We start from the raw sequence: 16923 nt of genomic DNA, 5'->3' as shown, positions 1-16923 counted from the left end.
GTCCTTTATACTTGTTCATGTGAGTCCTTCCCCTTTCCCCTGTTATTCTCTCCCCTCTCCCCTCTGGTCCCTGTCAGCCTGTTCCATATTTGAGTGTCATTGGTCATATTTTTGCTTGCTTGTTTCTTTTGTTGTTTAGATTCCTGTTAATGGTGATATCATATGGTATTTGTCTTTCACCGCCTGGCTTGTTTCGCTCAGCATAATGCTTTCCAGTTCCCTCCATGATGTTGCAAAGGGCAATAGTTCCTTCTTCCTTTCTGCAGCATAAAATTCCATTGTGTAAATGTACCATAGCTTTTTGATCCAGTCATTCATTTTCCAATGGGCACCTAGGTTGCTTCCAACTCTTGGCTATCGTGAATTGTGCTGCTATGAACATCGAGGTGCATAGGTTCTTTTGGATTGGTGTTTCAGGGTTCTTAGGATATACTCCTAATAGTGTAATTGCTGGGTCAAAAGGCACGTTCATTTTTAGTTTTCTTAGAAAATTCCATACTGTTTTCCATAGTAGGAAGATGTCGGCAGAGTAGGACAAAGGATTTCGCTTCCCTCCACGCGCTGGAGAAAGACCGGGCTGATCTGTGGAGGAGCGCAGCGGATGCCCAACAGGGACCAACCATATAGGAAGGCAGGACTCCTGAGAGTGTAGTGGACACTGAATGACCAGAGGTTGAGGAGAGGAGGCGACCGCAGGTCAACAAGGTATGAGGGAACAGGGCAGAGGCGGTGGCAGGCCCTCCGCCAGGCCGCGACAGAGCCCTGGCCGGGCCGCCTCATCTCTGAGAGCCAAGGGCGGGAAACAACAACCCTGGGGGAGAACTAGTCACCAGCACCCTCCCTAGCTGGCAGGGCGCAGATTGGAAAACACCAGGAGAGATCGGTTTGCTTGTAGTGGCAGAGAGAGGAGTGGCATTGGGAAGCAAACCAGAGAGCTCTGATAACCCGTGGAGTCAGGCTGTGGTTGCTGGCTTCAGAGAACTGAGACTATAAGTCTTATTTTAGCCTTAACTCTGAGATCTTGGACAACTCAAACTTCTTGATCTCTTTTTCTACTACAAAATGTTAGTTTCTATTTGACAATTCCACCATTGCTCAAAATGTGACTCTGTATCTATTTTACAGTTTAACATTGAGTTAAGAGGAAATGGAAGGTATAGACAAGAATAGTTAAGGATGGATTTGAATTACAAGAATGAATTTATTAAGAGACAAGGTCATTAAAGAGAATGACTCAATAGGGATCTTAGTCTCTGGGATGAAGTTGTAAAAGAAATACTGAAGAATATTACTACACCATTAAAAAAAATAAAATCTTGCCATTTGCAACAACATGGATTGACCTAGAGTGTATTATGGTAAGTGAAATAAGTCCGAGAGAGAAAGGCCAATGCCATATGATTTCACTTAAATATAGAATCTAAAAAACAAAATAAATGAACCAAAAAAACTAGAAATAAAATTATATGTAAAAATAGTTTAATGGTATCCAGATAGAGCAAATTTGGAGGGATGGGTTAAAAAGAGAAATAGATTAAGATATACAAATTGCCAGTTGCAAAAAGATTCATGGAGATGGACTATAGGGAATATAGCCAATAATATTAAAATAACTATGTATGTTGTCACATGGGTACTAGATTTATCAAAGTGACTATTTTGTAAGTTATTTAAATGTCCAGTGACTATGCTGTATACCTGAAACTAATGCAATATTATATTTCAAATGTAATTAAAAACATTTTAAATGAATTCAGAGAAAACAGATATATATTTTAGCAACTCCATTTTCCCTTGGTATTGTTTTCTATTATAATAGAAATATTACATTTCTCTGTATACCTAAGGCTCATAGATTTTTAAGCTAATTTTTTAAAGGGAATGAACTATTCTCTCTGGATCGCTAAACTTTAGCCAGTGTGTTTGAGAAAAATTAATTGGCCTCTACCTTTCAAAGCATTAGGTGCATTTAACTGAAGTTCCTAAATTATGCCTGTTATCAGACTGGGTAAATTAGGCATCATGTGTGCACTTGGGGATACTAGTTCTGAGATATTAATAGTTCTTTTATTTGTCTCAGAAATTAAAGCAAAGTCTTTCTTAAGGTATTCTGTAACTGGCATTGATTTTTCCACCACAAATAATTTATCTTAAGTTGTAACAATATTAGTCTAAATATTTCTAGGTCTGGGACTGCCCAGTACTAGCTGTAATGTGACTTAATATTAGGTTCAATTTTCCACCCTTTGTCTAATGTTTTTTGTGAAATTTGACTTTTGGTTTGTCACATATGGTTTTTGAGAGTACTCTCTGGTGTAAAATTGTATGTGAGTGTTTTAAATTTTATTTGTGCAAATACCAGTATCACATTACAAAACTCTTATATAATCAAGAAATAGCACAGTACCTCTTGTCAAACATATCTTGGAGAGGGCAGAAATCATAATTCCCAAGATAGTGTCATGAATAGTTTATAAGAGTCCTCAAAGCTACTGGAAGATAAGAAAACATATATGACCCATCTCAACCAAGCTACCAAACCATCAGACCAATCAGCCTGCAAATTGTTAGACATTTGGGTGATGTCACCCTACACTACCTAGCTGTGGAGAAAGCAGCACAGACAAGAACCACCCAGTCACTAATTATTTTCTGAGTTATTCATTATGCAACAAAAGGTAAATGATGAAAGATAGTGAGATCAAGTAATAGTTTGGGGTTGTCACTTTTTTGTGGTACTGAAATTGTGTTTTGCATAAATATGCTTAATTTTTAAACAGGCTTAAATTCCAATTAATATAAATCAATCTAGAAGACATGTCTATGTTCCTGGAAAGAGAAACTATCTACCTAACATTAAATGCTAACCAAATAAGTGGTGTTTATATTAGAAAGTTGAGTGTAGGAAGATCTAATGTAATAGAAAAAAAGAAAAAGATTGTTCTGTTAGTAAAACTGAGATAAGGATTATTTTTAGCTTTCTATTTTCTTGTGAAGTAGGTTGTAAGGCCATCCACTGAGCCTGAATGAGAAGAAAGTGATTCAGTGTTTTGAGAAGAGTACAGAAAGTTTTAAATATTGCTTTTTCCCCCATTGCTAAGAAGAGCTATTGAAATGATACCTAATAAGAGGGGTGCCAGGGGCCTGGTGTTTAACTGGGCTCAAATTTAAAAAAACAGAGCCAAGCAGCCATTTCTACACAGGAGCCCCTCACACAAACCACACTTCAGGAATAGCCTGCACTAAGTTGTTTGCCTCCTGCACTGAACTGCTTTCCTACACTGTGTACCTACCATCTGAGCCAGTCTTATAAAGGAGTTCCTGGAATCCTAATTCAACCAATAAGAAAGAGAGTTTCTTCATTGACTCATAGCTGTTCAGCTGTATCCCCATCAACATCTTCAACAACCAATCAGAATGTCTGCATTCTGACCAATCAGATTAATGTCTTTTGGACAGATCAAACTTCAAGATCTAGAGCTTTCATTTGCATGAGAATGGACTCTGGCTCCGTAGATGTGCTTTCTCTTTCCGCCAAACACCGAAGACTGCATTTCCCCAGCAGTCTTCACTGCAAGACGTCTCACTGAAACACCACAAGATGCCTCACTGAAACACTGAAGACGTCTCATCAGGGTGGAACAGACTGAGCTACAGCAGGTGGAGCATATCAGAGCAGGGCTAAACAGAGCAGACAGAGCAGTCTACCTGGAGAGGGGCCTTCCCTCAGCCCTTCTACTTCCTAATCAAAGTCCTTGCACTTGATTCTGAATAGAGTTTCCTTCTTCATCACACTCCAAGTTAGTGATTTCTGTTGGCATTAAATCAGTACCAATAATAATTAGTTGACAGGTTGATAGTGAACTATCGAGGATGAAGCAATACTGTCATCATGGAATGGGAGCTGAGGCCATAGTTTCCCAAAGTGGGAAGTGGAGGCAAATGGAAGGCAGTCAGGTCTGACACCTGCATTAGGAAAAAAATGCTTTGGATTATTTCTATTCTATGAAAGATCATGATCTGGGTTTTGCCTTCTGTCTCATTTTTCTGTATTTTGTATTGAGTATAACATATACACAAGCCATGAAAAATATTGTTATCTTATATGTGTCTAATAATTTAAAACAGTTGGACGATGTAGAATAACCCAAAGCATGTTATAACTATTATAATGACTAATATATCAATATAAAAAATGTCCAAACCTGTAAAAAAAGGAAAGAAATAACAGTATCCTCTGGAATGTAATATATATATATATATATATATATATATATATATACATAGAGCCTATTTTTTATTTTGTGATTCTTATTGAACAAAAAGAAATGCAATGCATTACTCATGAATAAGATGTATACTAAACCTTACACTTTTCATGTAAATTTCAGAAGGTGTTAATGCATAGCTTTGAGGTTTGCGTAAGAGTTGCTCTTACATTGCTGTAGTTGAAAGGCCTCTTAGTACACTATTTTCTTACTGCTTAACCCTAGACTCCAAGCCCCAAAGAGAATTAATTTATCAGTAATCATTAATCCACATCTAGATAGAACAAAAAATAGTAATAATCATGTCAAAGTTTTATATTTTCAAAGATTTCCCCTTAAAATTCTGATGTTGGCTCTTTGTGGGAATCTGTGGTTCTTCTGATTGATTTTTGATTTGGGGTTGTTGTAGGAAATAAGGACAATTATGAGTAATAATGGAAAACTTGGCTTAAGAAGCCAGATATTCTTTATATCACTGTTTATAAATACACACAGACACACAACATATGTACACACATTCATTTAATTCTCACAGCATAAGTTTTTACACAAAAATATATGGAGACACAGAGAGAGTAAGTAACTTGTCACAGGTCGCACAGGTAGCAAATGGCAGGCCCAGGAGGCGAACCCAGAGAGTCTAGTTCTAGGTCCTTACTTTAAACTACTAGGCTATTTTTCTTTTGCAAAGGAATCTTTCTAGACCCTTTTTATCCTATGAGATTAATATATTCACAACAGACACTCACAGATTGCCTTTGTTGTTTGAGAAACATATTAAGTTATCAAAATTCAAATGTATGATATGTATCTGCCAAAGAGAAACAATTTTGAATCAAACACAGATAAGGGCATTAATACATTTTTAGTGATACCAATAAACAAAATGCATTAATTATTAGAACCATAATTTTAATAATTTATTTGTTTAATAAAACTCTAGTTAAACATCATGAGGATTTAGAATTCATTATTCACTGGCACATAATTAGAAAATGTTACATAAATTAATGTGTAAAATATATAAAGAAATGCCTGAATAGTACTCTGTTACATAAGGATGATAAACATGAAATAAAAGATAATAACATTTTTGCTAATGATATATCTTCTAAGGGGCTAATATCCAAAATCTAAAAAGAACTTCTAAAACTCAACACTAAAACAATGAATAATCCAATTAAGAAATGAGTAGAAGGGCACTGGCCAGGTAGCTTTGTTGTCCAGAACATCATACTAATATGCCAAGGTTGCTGGTTCAATTTCTTGTCAGAACACATACAAGAATCAACTGATAAGTGCATAAATACGTGGAACAAAATCATATTTCTCTCTCTTTTTCTCTCCCTTTCTTCTCTCTCTCTAAAATCAATCAATCAACCAATAAAATGAGCAAAGGACTGGAATAAATAATTCTCTGAGGAGGACATACAGATGTCCAATAGACATGAAAAAATGCTTGACATCACTAATCATCAGAGAAATGCAAATTAAAACCACAATGAGATATCATCTCACACCTGTGAGAATGACTATCAAATCAACAAACAAGTGCTGGCAAGGATGTGGAGAAAGAAAAACACTTTTCCATTATTGGTGGGAATGCAGACCCGGTGAAGTCATTATGGGAAGCACTATTTCTCAAAACACTACAAGTGGATTTGCCTTTTAACCAGGAGACTCACCTCTATGAACATATCCAAAGGAAACCCAAACACTAATTTGTAAGAATATAAGCACTCCTATGTTCATTGCAGCCTCACTTACAATGGCCAATATAAAAGAGCAGCCCGTGTCCATCTGTAAATGAGTGGATAAAACAGCTCCGGGACATTTATACAGTGGAATACTGCTCAGCAGTGAAAAAGAAAGTTTCACCTTATGTGACAGTATGGTTGAATCTGGAGAACATAAGTGAAATAAGCCAGTCAGAGAAAGATGAATGCCATATGATTTCACTCATATGTAGAATCTAAAGAAGAAACTCATCTAACAAGGAAAATGGAGACAGACTCAGATGGAGAGCAGATGACAGCTAGTGGGAGGCGGGGAGGGGTTTGAGGGATTGAACAAAAAGGAGAACAGGACTCACAAACATGGACAGCAGTGTGGTAATTGCTGTGCAGAGAGGTTATAAGGGGACTAAATGGTAATGAAAAAAACCACAATAAAGAGTAAAGCAAAAAAAGGCTTATAGATATATTATTATATGTAAGCCTCATGTTGAGCACAGAACAAATGCCCATAGTAAATACACAAAAGATAGAGAGAGAGAAATATATGTGTACTGCTAAAGAGAGTCATCAAACGTGCTCACTTCAGCAGCACATACACTAAAATTGGAACGATACAGAGAAGATTAGCATGGCCCCTGCGCAAGGATGACCCGCAAATTTGTGAAGCGTTCCATATTTTAAAAAAAGAGAGAGAGTCATCAAACTACAAAAGAGGGGAGCAAGAGATGAAAAGAACAAAGATAATTTTTATATTCAAGTATTCATTCCTGCTCAATATTTTATTTTCAACGCTTTCCATCTTCTGCTTTGGTGTGAGAGAGAGTTCTGGCTGCATGGAAGAAGATCAGGAAGGCTCTTTTAAGCACCACTTGCACCCTCACCATTAGAGACTGACACCTCCAATTCCTAAATCTTTTTGAGGTTTGATAGTAGGGTTTATTTTTCTCCTGGGCTATCATTTTCTATGATATGTAAAACATGGTTACATATCACAGAAAGCTTGTGATAAAATAATGAAAAATATTTATAAGACATTCTCATGTCAGCCTATCAATATTTATTGTTTTTTTTAAATATTTTATTTATTTATTTTTAGAGAGAGGGGAAGGGAAGGATAAAGAGAGGGAGAGAAATATTAATCTGTGGTTGCCTGTCACATGGAGCCCACTGGGGACCTGACCCGCAACCCAGGCATGTGCCCTGACTGGGAATCAAGCCAGTGACCCTTTTGTTCACAGCCCACACTCAACCCATTGAGCTACACCAGCCAGGGCAATATTTATTGTTTTTAATGTGCACCTCTATTTGTTTATATACTGGCATCTTACTATATGTATTAATGATAGTGAGACACAAGAATAAATAACCATCTTGTAGAATGTATTTTGATGTTCTTGCTGTCTATTGTCATGTCCAAAATAAAAAGAAAGAAAGAGAGAGAGAGAGGGGGAGGAAGAAAGAAAGGAAGGAAGGAAAGAAGGAAGGAAGGAAGGAAGGAAGGAAGGAAGAAAGGAAGGAAGAAAGAAAGGAAGAGAGAAAGAAAGATTTAAAGATTTCAAACTGTAGATAATATTCAGAAATATACAACAGGGCAGCTGATGGTGATTGGGTGAACTGTGTGAGGTCCCAAAGTTCCTGCTTTGAAGGAGACTGAGGTGTCATTTTCCATTGTCCTATATATAATGTTTTCTTGTATCGTGCATCTTCTTCAATGAATATCTCTATTTTTCATATCGCATGGCTGGATATTTTCTGGACAGACATCATGTCATTATACTCTACTATATGGTCATTTCTTTGAAGGCAGATCTTTGCACCTTCATACCTGTTTAGCCAAAGCGATCTTCAACCAGACCTCATATTTGCATGAATTAGCCCAACCAAGATTAGCAGAGTCCAACATAGGTCAGCTAATTTATAGGCAAACAAGAAAAAAAAAAACCCCTNAGGATAAAAAGAGGGAGAGAAACATTAATCTGTGGTTGCCTCTCACATGGACCCCACTGGGGACCTGACCCGCAACCCAGGCATGTGCCCTGACTGGGAATCAAGCCAGTGACCCTTTGGTTCACAGCCCACACTCAATCCATTGAGCTACACCAGCCAGGGCAATATTTATTGTTTTTAATGTGCACCTCTATTTGTTTATATACTGGCATCTTACCATATGTATTAATGATAGTGAGACACAAGAATAAATAACCATCTTGTAGAATGTATTTTGATGGTCTTGCTGTCTATTGTCATGTCCAAAATAAAAAGAAAGAAAGAGAGAGAGAGAGAGAGAGGGGGAGGAAGAAGAAAGAAAGAAAGAAAGAAAGAAAGAAAGAAAGAAAGAAAGAAAGAAAGAAAGAAAGAAAGAAAGAAAGAAAGGAAGGAAGGAAGGAAGGAAGGAAGAAAGGAAGAAAGAAAGGAAGAGAGAAAGAAAGATTTAAAGATTTCAAACTGTAGATAAGATTCAGAAATATACAACAGGGCAGCTGATGGTGATTGGGTGAACTGTGTGAGGTCCCAAAGTTCCTGCTTTGAAGGAGACTGAGGTGTCATTTTCCATTGTCCTATATATAATGTTTTCTTGTATCGTGCATCTTCTTCAATGAATATCTCTATTTTTCATATCGCATGGCTGGATATTTTCTGGACAGACATCATGTCATTATACTCTACTATATGGTCATTTCTTTGAAGGCAGATCTTTGCACCTTCATACCTGTTTAGCCAAAGCGATCTTCAACCAGACCTCATATTTGCATGAATTAGCCCAACCAAGATTAGCAGAGTCCAACATAGGTCAGCTAATTTATAGGCAAACAAGAAAAAAAAAAACTCATTGCTTTGAGATACAGCATTTTGTGGTGGCTTCATTTACAATAATAGCTAACTGCTCTGGCAGTTGATTGCCTTTATAAGCTCTACTCATTTTAATGAGTCAGACTGGTTTTACTTCATCTGTCCTGAAAGTTACCACAGTATATCCTCATGACTATTTCTCTTGACATTGTGTTTTGGGGGTCAGTTTATTTCTATGACAAAGGTTACTCAAAGCTGAATGAACCACTTGGTCCCTCTGATGTTTGCCTGTCTCACTGGTCTTGCGTGGATGCTAAAAACCCTTTTTACACTCAACCCTGTATTAGTGCATTCAGGTATTTAGCTCCTCTTAGGACAAGTTCATCAGGTGGTTCACACATCTACCACATATTAAAGTACCTGCTCTGGTCAGAAGCTTATCTAGATGCTGAGGTTTAAACATGATGAATAAGACATGATCCCTTCTCTTGGGTTTTGGGATGAATGTGGTACAGACTACTATATACTACAGTGATTAAGAGAGGCACTCTGATGTCATATGATCCCAAGTTAAAGTCAAGGCCTGCCACTTACAAAGAGCATGCACTTAAGCAATGCATTTCTTCTTGTCACATGTCATAACATTTGATGGGATTAAGTGAATGAATCTGATCAATGAGAACGAAAATAGATGTCATCGAGGATTATTGTGAAACTTAAATTCAAAGAGTGCTGTAAAGTACTTAGCATAATTCTTGGCACATGTTGTTCAGCAAATTTTAGTTATTATCATAAATAATTAACTATATTTCAATGTGATAAATGATATTACAGGTGTGCAAAAATATGAGAATACAGAAAAATTATTCTCTTTAGAAGTCTCTTGATCTGGGACTTAGAGAATGATGAGAAAGCTAAGAAAAAAAGGCAAAAAAGTCAACTTTAAGTAAATATACTAGAATAATGTAAGCAGAAAAATAACCTTGTTTGTGAGGAACAGTGTTCTGGTGATGATAAACCACAAGACGTTTGCATTGGTAGGGGGGTAGTGATCAGTTTTACTACTTTGAAAGTGGTAGAATAGAAAAATAAATAATTATAATTATTGTCTAATGACACCTACTGTGGACCAAGGACTTTGTTAAATCTCAGTAATATTGTGACATTGTAGTAAGTAACATTATTATCCCACTTGTTTGATAAGAGATTAATTAAAAAATATTCAGTTACTTGTACAAGGTCACTGTGTTGCCAAACAAAATTATTATACATATGTGGTAAATTTGTCTTCCATGATTTAAATACAGGGTTCAATACCAGGTAGCATGACTTCAGAGACCATACAACTGCCTGGACCATAAATATGTAGTTAAGGATACCCAATTTATCTACATTAATTATAAAGTTATAAAATCGATTGCCTGCAAACATCTAGCAAATAACATATAATAACATATATGTATGAATCTAAGTAGCAAAAGATATTAGAAAATTTATAAGCTGTGGAAATAGAGAATATATTCCCAGCTACAAGATATTCAAATTCAAATATTTGCTTAGCTAAATAAAGGATTTTTAATTTGTTTGAATTTTTAAAAATTTTTTATTGTTCAGTCACTGTTGTGCACATTTTCCCCATTACTCTCCCCTACCCCATCCCACCACTCCCACAGTCAATCCCCGATGAAAGTCCTCTACTCGTGTTCCTTGGCTTTCCCCTTCTCCCTTTTCCCTGTGTTGTCTTCCTCCTCTGGTCACTGTCAGTTTGTTCTTTATTTCCAAGTCTCTGGTTATATTTTGCTCATTTGTTTGTTTTCTTGATTGGGTTCCATATATAGGTGAGATCATATGGTATTTGTCTTTCACCATTTGGCTTGTTTCACTTAGTATAATGCTCTCCCCAGTTGTATCCATGCTGTTATGAAGGGCAGGAGTTCCTTCTTTCTTTCTGCTGTGTAGTATTCTATTGTGTCAATGTATTTGATCCACTCATTTACTGACGAGCACTTAGGCTTCACTTGGCTATTGTAAATAATGCTGCTATAAACATTAGAGTACATAGGTTCTTTTGAATTACTGGTTCAGGATTCTTAGGATATAGTCCCAGCAATGCGATAGCTAGCTTGAAAAAAGTTCCACCTTTAGTTTTTGAGGAAATTCCATACTGTTTCCACAGTAGTTGCACCAGTCTGCATTTCCACTAACAGTGTAATCGTGTTCCCTTCTCTCCATAACCTCTCCAACATTTGTTTGCTAATTATTAATGATGGCCATTCTGACTGGTGTGAAGTGGTATTTCACTGTGGTTTTAATTTGCATCTCTCTAATGGCTAGTGATGTCGAGTATTTTTTTCTTGTGTAGATGGGCCCACTGTATGTCCTCCTTAGAGAATTGTCTGTTCATGTCCTTTGCCCATTTTTAAATAAAGTAGTTCTTTTTTAAGGATTTCATTTATTTTTAGAGAGAGGGAAAAGGAGTGAGAAAGAGAGGATAGGTGGTTTCCTCTCAAGCATCCCTAACTGGGGACCTGGCCTGCAACCTAGGCCTGTGCCCTGACCAGGAATCAATCCAGCGACCCTTTGTTTCACAGGTCAGCCCTCAATCCACCGAGCCACACCAGCCAGGGCAAACAAAGTAGTCTTTAGTTTTCAGCTGTTAGCAGTAAAGTATCATGTAAAAAAATTAAAGTCACAGAGTGACATGATGGGTTTTACAATTTAGAAAGTATAAACGAAGTGAGATTGGACTGAAATAAGGAGATGTAGGGGACATGTATGTAAAGAAAAATTCAGACAAGGAATTAACTTTGGACTAGAACACTGGCAGTAGGAGGGATTAAGGGGACAACCTCCAGGTTGTCCCCTTATTGTTATTTTTGGGAAATAAGGCTGAATGTAGAACATCCAAGACAACCCTTACCTGTGTATTAACAAATGTCTGGGGAAGTGCTTTTTTAAAAGTGGGTGTTAGGAAGACATCAATTCTCCATTTCAGTATTATTGACTTCCTGTAGAATGCCTTGCAAGAAATGTCATCTCATTATTATTAGTCCATGGGGGCCCAAAGAGGCGGAACTAGAATCTAAGCATGGCACCAAATATGAATCCGTGGCAACATTGTTTGAGTTAACAAAATAATTAAATACCAGAACTGCCTGTTTTAAAATTACAGCACTTCTACGTGCTAACTTTGTTATAAATGTACTAGTGTTACTTTATATGGATAATGGAGATGTTACCTTTCTCATAGGTAAATGTGAAATAATATAAATGTAGGGTGCCTAGCAGAGAGCATGGCAAATGGAAAATAACTAACACATGTAAGCCATTTATAGTATTATTTTTATTATTACTAAAACCAGTCTATATAGACAGAAATGATTGCAACTAATGCAAATAAATGATACCTCTAGAGTATTTAAAATAATTATTAAAGTTGATATTTTATTAAAACATGAAATCAAGAAGTACTTATTGTAACATATATGCTTTCAATAAATATTTCCTGATAGGAATATATAAAAAGAATTTTTCTATAACTGATATTAAGGTGAATAAGAAGATTAAGAAAAAATCTCCCTTTATATTTTTATGTTTTTCCATCTATAAATTAGAAGCATGATCGTTTAATCTTAACTTGGCACAGCCCATTGTAGGGTAGTCAATAGCCATTATGATTTACTAGGACCAGTTATGTTTTCATTTTTTGGATAACATGCACATTATTAGATTTTTAGGATCATTACAAGATGATACCCCATTTTCTATACTTAATGTAAATAGTTCTTTGGATTTCAGAAAAAAAGTGATTGAGTTGTTTTACTGAAAGGACAGCTTCCCTCTTCCTCCAGAATTGGCACCGTGTAATTAGTTCTCGACTCTGTTAGCGTGTCTTACCAAACCCGAAATACTGTAACCAAAAACTCCTCTCTGACACTTTCTGTGTTTTTCATCTTGCAGCAATTCCATTGATTTTCTTTGACTCCTTATCAAAAGTAAATTTCATAGCTAAGCCTAGTTATTAAAATTCCATAAAATTTGTTTTAATTTCTTCCATAAGAATTTTTAAATAATGTAACACTTAGTAAAATATATGCACTGGATTCTGTATGTGATTTATGAATACAATTGTATGTGAATAATATGGTGGTGTCAACATTAGGAGATACTAAAAATACACTAAAGTATACTAAAAATATACTTTATGTTTAATAAAATCAGCTTCTCGCTGTTTGGGGAGAATATTTAAATCCAATTCTCTGCCTCTATGAGTACAATGACACTCAAACAGTCTCATAAAAATTACATTCTCTTGCTTTAGTTTATTAAAAATATTTAAAATTTCATTTTGTTTTGAACAACATGGAAGTGGGTTTCTATATGGGCAACAAATAAGGATATGGCATTACGTGGTATGCACACTCTAAATAAAAAGTCATTGTCCAAAGCCTAGTTGTCTTGAATTACATCAGATCCTGGGAAAAGGAAACATCTAAATTCTGGTCTGTCACATCCATCGGTGCCCTAGAGCCTGCATTCGGAGGACTGCGGCAATGTTTGTTCACTTACAGTGACTAATGTTCTGGGGCAGGGATCTGGCTGAATTGCTGGGGGGTGAGGGAACCCCAATCCCGCAAAGAGGCTGACTCTCTCAGAGAAAGAAGAACTTCAGGAAACCCAAAGATATCGGAGTGAAGCAGCAGCCAGTGAAAGAGCCTGCCTTCTTCAGAGAAGGGAGGGACCACTGAGAGATGCTGGGAAGCACCAACACAGTTCGGGATTGAATTGGAGCTGGGGCCTGGTTCCACACCCTAATAAACAGTGAGCGCACAGCCATGGACGTAATTCTGGCAACCAAGCGGCCAGTGCTTGAACACCGTGATGCACCATGCTGCGCAAAGATGCCAGACGGGCTGTCTGCCTAATGGACGTAAGCCTGAACTGACCGACAAGTTGAACACCTTTGTCACACGTGGGTTTGGGGGCCAGACTTTAAAAGTGGAGCGGAACATACTGAAATTCACTCTTCCTTCCCGTTGTGGGCCAGTGTCAGGGGTCAGAGCATCACCAGGCTAGCGGGCCCAAAGACCATGTGGTGTGACAAGTCCGCACTCCTCCACGAGTACAATCAGCTGGCAGCGACTGGAGGAAAAGGGCAGCGCCCTGAGAGAAGGGTGCCTGTGCCCACAGACTCTAAAAGACGCCTGGAGCCAAACAGTGATAGGGTGAGGGGGGGAACCGGCCTTGCATTTCCCAAAGAATGGTGTATTTTTTTAGTGGGAGAAGGGATTCCAGGTGCATCCTTGACCTGAGCAGGCCAGGGATGAAGGGGTTATTTGCCTTGGAGTGTTTTAAAGGAAGTAAGCTTTGAAGCAAAAGCCCATTATTCTTCGAAAGTTTATGGCCTAAAAAATAAAAATAAATAAAAGCTTTTCTTGTTCACCAAGCCTCTGCCTGCAGAGCTCACTGATAGTGGGCAGCAGAACCCCATGTGGCTGTACTGTAACAATAATACATACATAGAAGATGCAAGGTGCATGAATTTTTCACTGGAACTTACTTCCAGCAAAATAGTATATAAGCAAACATAAAGTTGCTACCTATTGAGATCTTTCTGTTTGTAGATTGCCTTCAAATAGATCTTTGACATTAAAAGCAAGAAATATTTTGGTCTTGTATTTTAGTCTGCTCTTTTTTCTTCCTTTTTGTATAAATAAACCGAATTATAATGATCATAACTATGATTTAGCATAGTAATTAGCATAGCTATAATTAGCATATATATGATTGTTGGTCAGTGCATAATAGACCAAATGCGTGAACGTTTTTTTAAGGCTTATCTACCCTGTCATTGCCAGTATACAGCCTCAAAATGGGAGCCAGGAACACGAAGTGAATGACCATGAAGCCTTGAAGCAGGAATTGTGCCACGTCGTGCTACACTATAACGAAAAAGGTCAGTAATTGGAGTACAGGCTGAGTTTATTTAATGAGTCCCAGAATTTCATGGTTTGAGGTTTCTCTTAGCAGTATGTACATACAGGGATATATATGTTAATATTGTATACTTACATTAAACTCAGACTTTAAATATTATATATATTAATATTGATTTTCTTTAATGTAAGTCCGTTGAGAGAAAGTACAAAGAAACACTAGAATTAGAAAGTTACGTTGTGATCAGTTGTTGCTAACAAAGAATAGTATACCAATGTATCACCTTAAATAGCTGAAAACTTGGATACTTTATGCATAAGAAAGGTTTCTGTTGAAATATGTTGGGAAAGAATAACCTTCCCCTTTAGTTTTACTATATTATTCTTGGTTGATTGATTAATTAATGACTCATGTCATTCTGCATATGGAGACTAAACCACAGTTAAAATGAAAAGCAAATGACAAAACATGTGTGAAAGTTATTAATGTGGCAGGCACCGATTAAACCTTCACCTCGGACTCACTGACTAAGTCCTGTGGTATTCATACTGTACAGATAAGGTTGCTGAGGTTCATAAAGATTAATAAAAGTATCAAAGTTGCAGAGTAAGAATTCAAGCTCAAGTGGTCTGGCTTCAAATCTCATGGTTTTCACCACTCTACTTCTTCGGTATTGCACTTCAATGCCATCAGTGTCTCACTTGTAGCATTCAACAATAATGCAACACATAGAAAAGGAAACTAGAGGAGGACAGCTTTCACATAGACAAGTCCGAAAGGAACATGGGAGAGAAAATTAGAGCCATGCAAAAATAGTCATTTTCCAGGGCTTTTGCATTATTTAGGAGATAATTTTCTGAATTTAATGGTTACATCAATAGTAACCATTAAATTAAATATTTGAATATTTTGCTACTTTCTGTATTCTTTGCACATGGCCATTTTATTTTTCTTCTGGTGTCTCGAAGATTTTACAGATCTGTGAAACACTATTACCATGAAGAGAAAAATTTAGTAAGTCTGGTGAAAGTAATTTACTAGATAATTTAAGAACTCAATCAATTTTCAAAGAGTGGAAGAAATGAAATTCCTTCCCATAAAATGGTGATTGAATGCACATTTTTTCAGCAAAAAAATGCTCTAATGCAAGCAGTTGAATAGTTTGATTATTTACTGAGCATTTATTGGAGAGAAGGGGAAAATTAGAAAGTGCATCTTCCTTATTCACTTGTTTGTTCACTTGTTTATGATATCTTTTCAAAGCTTCCTCACTGCACTCAGGCATTGTGCTCAGCATTTAGGACATAAAGGGGGATAGTCTCTATGTTCGTGGTACTAATCATCTATCATGTAGGAAACCATTAAAACAGTGCAGTGCAGAGATGATAAATCCTGATCTAGGGAGATAAATGAAAGGAAAGTCAGGTGTGGAAATGGTTAGGGAAGAAAAGATAGGCCTTGAGGACAGAGTGTGAGATAGAAAGAGAAAATAAAGTCAACCAAAAAGGAAATTTGGAAGAAAATACTTTAAAACACTATTTAAACATTTTATGAAAAATTAAATCAAAATAGATACATCACCAACATGATAAATTACATTTGAAATTAACAATTGGCATTATAATCGTGAGATTCTAGAATCATTCTTTTTTTAAAGATTTTATTTATTTATTAATTGATCTTTAGAGAGGAAGAGAAACATCAATGTATGGTTGCCTTTCATGCGTCCTCTGCTGGGAACTGGCCTGCAGGGAACTGGCCTGCAACCCAGGCATGTGCCCTGACTGGGAATTGAACTGAGATCCTCTGGTTTGCGGGCCTGTGCTCAATTCACTGAGCTACATCAGCCAGGGCTAGAATCATTCTAATTAAATCATGTCAAAAACAGTTACTCTTATAATCAGTCTTCTATTACACACGCACTTTTTTTCTTTAGGAGACTCAAAGTGCTGTTACAATGCACACACCCAAGTGCTAGAAATAAGTAATTGAGCATTGAATAGACACCACAAAAGATCTAATACTCTTGAACCTTATTCTTGAATGCCTTTTCTCCACTCTTCGGTTATGTAAATATAAAATAAAAAAAATGAAGAGTTTTTTTAGAGCAGTTGAAAGTTCACAGAAAAATCGAGGGAAGGTACAAAGATGTCCCATGTAACACTGCCCATGCACATGCATTGCCTTTCCCA

The 16923-nt window shown here is 36.8% G+C and overlaps 1 non-coding gene across 1 annotated transcript; it reads left to right on the top strand.

Annotated features, from left to right (window-relative positions):
* The first annotated feature begins 6577 nt into the window (after positions 1 to 6577).
* On the top strand, positions 6578 to 6684 carry LOC118976024 (U6 spliceosomal RNA). Its single transcript, XR_005064177.1, has one exon. It is a non-coding gene; the product is annotated as a U6 spliceosomal RNA (small nuclear RNA).
* Positions 6685 to 16923: the final 10239 nt, after the last annotated feature.

This window comes from Sturnira hondurensis, unplaced genomic scaffold (assembly GCF_014824575.4).
Source record: "Sturnira hondurensis isolate 20B ecotype Veracruz unplaced genomic scaffold, ASM1482457v3 Scaffold0020601, whole genome shotgun sequence".
In the NCBI taxonomy this organism is placed as follows: domain Eukaryota; kingdom Metazoa; phylum Chordata; class Mammalia; order Chiroptera; family Phyllostomidae; genus Sturnira; species Sturnira hondurensis.
The sequence above is the reverse complement of the archived record's forward strand: the minus strand, read 5'-3'. Positions and strand labels throughout refer to the sequence as shown.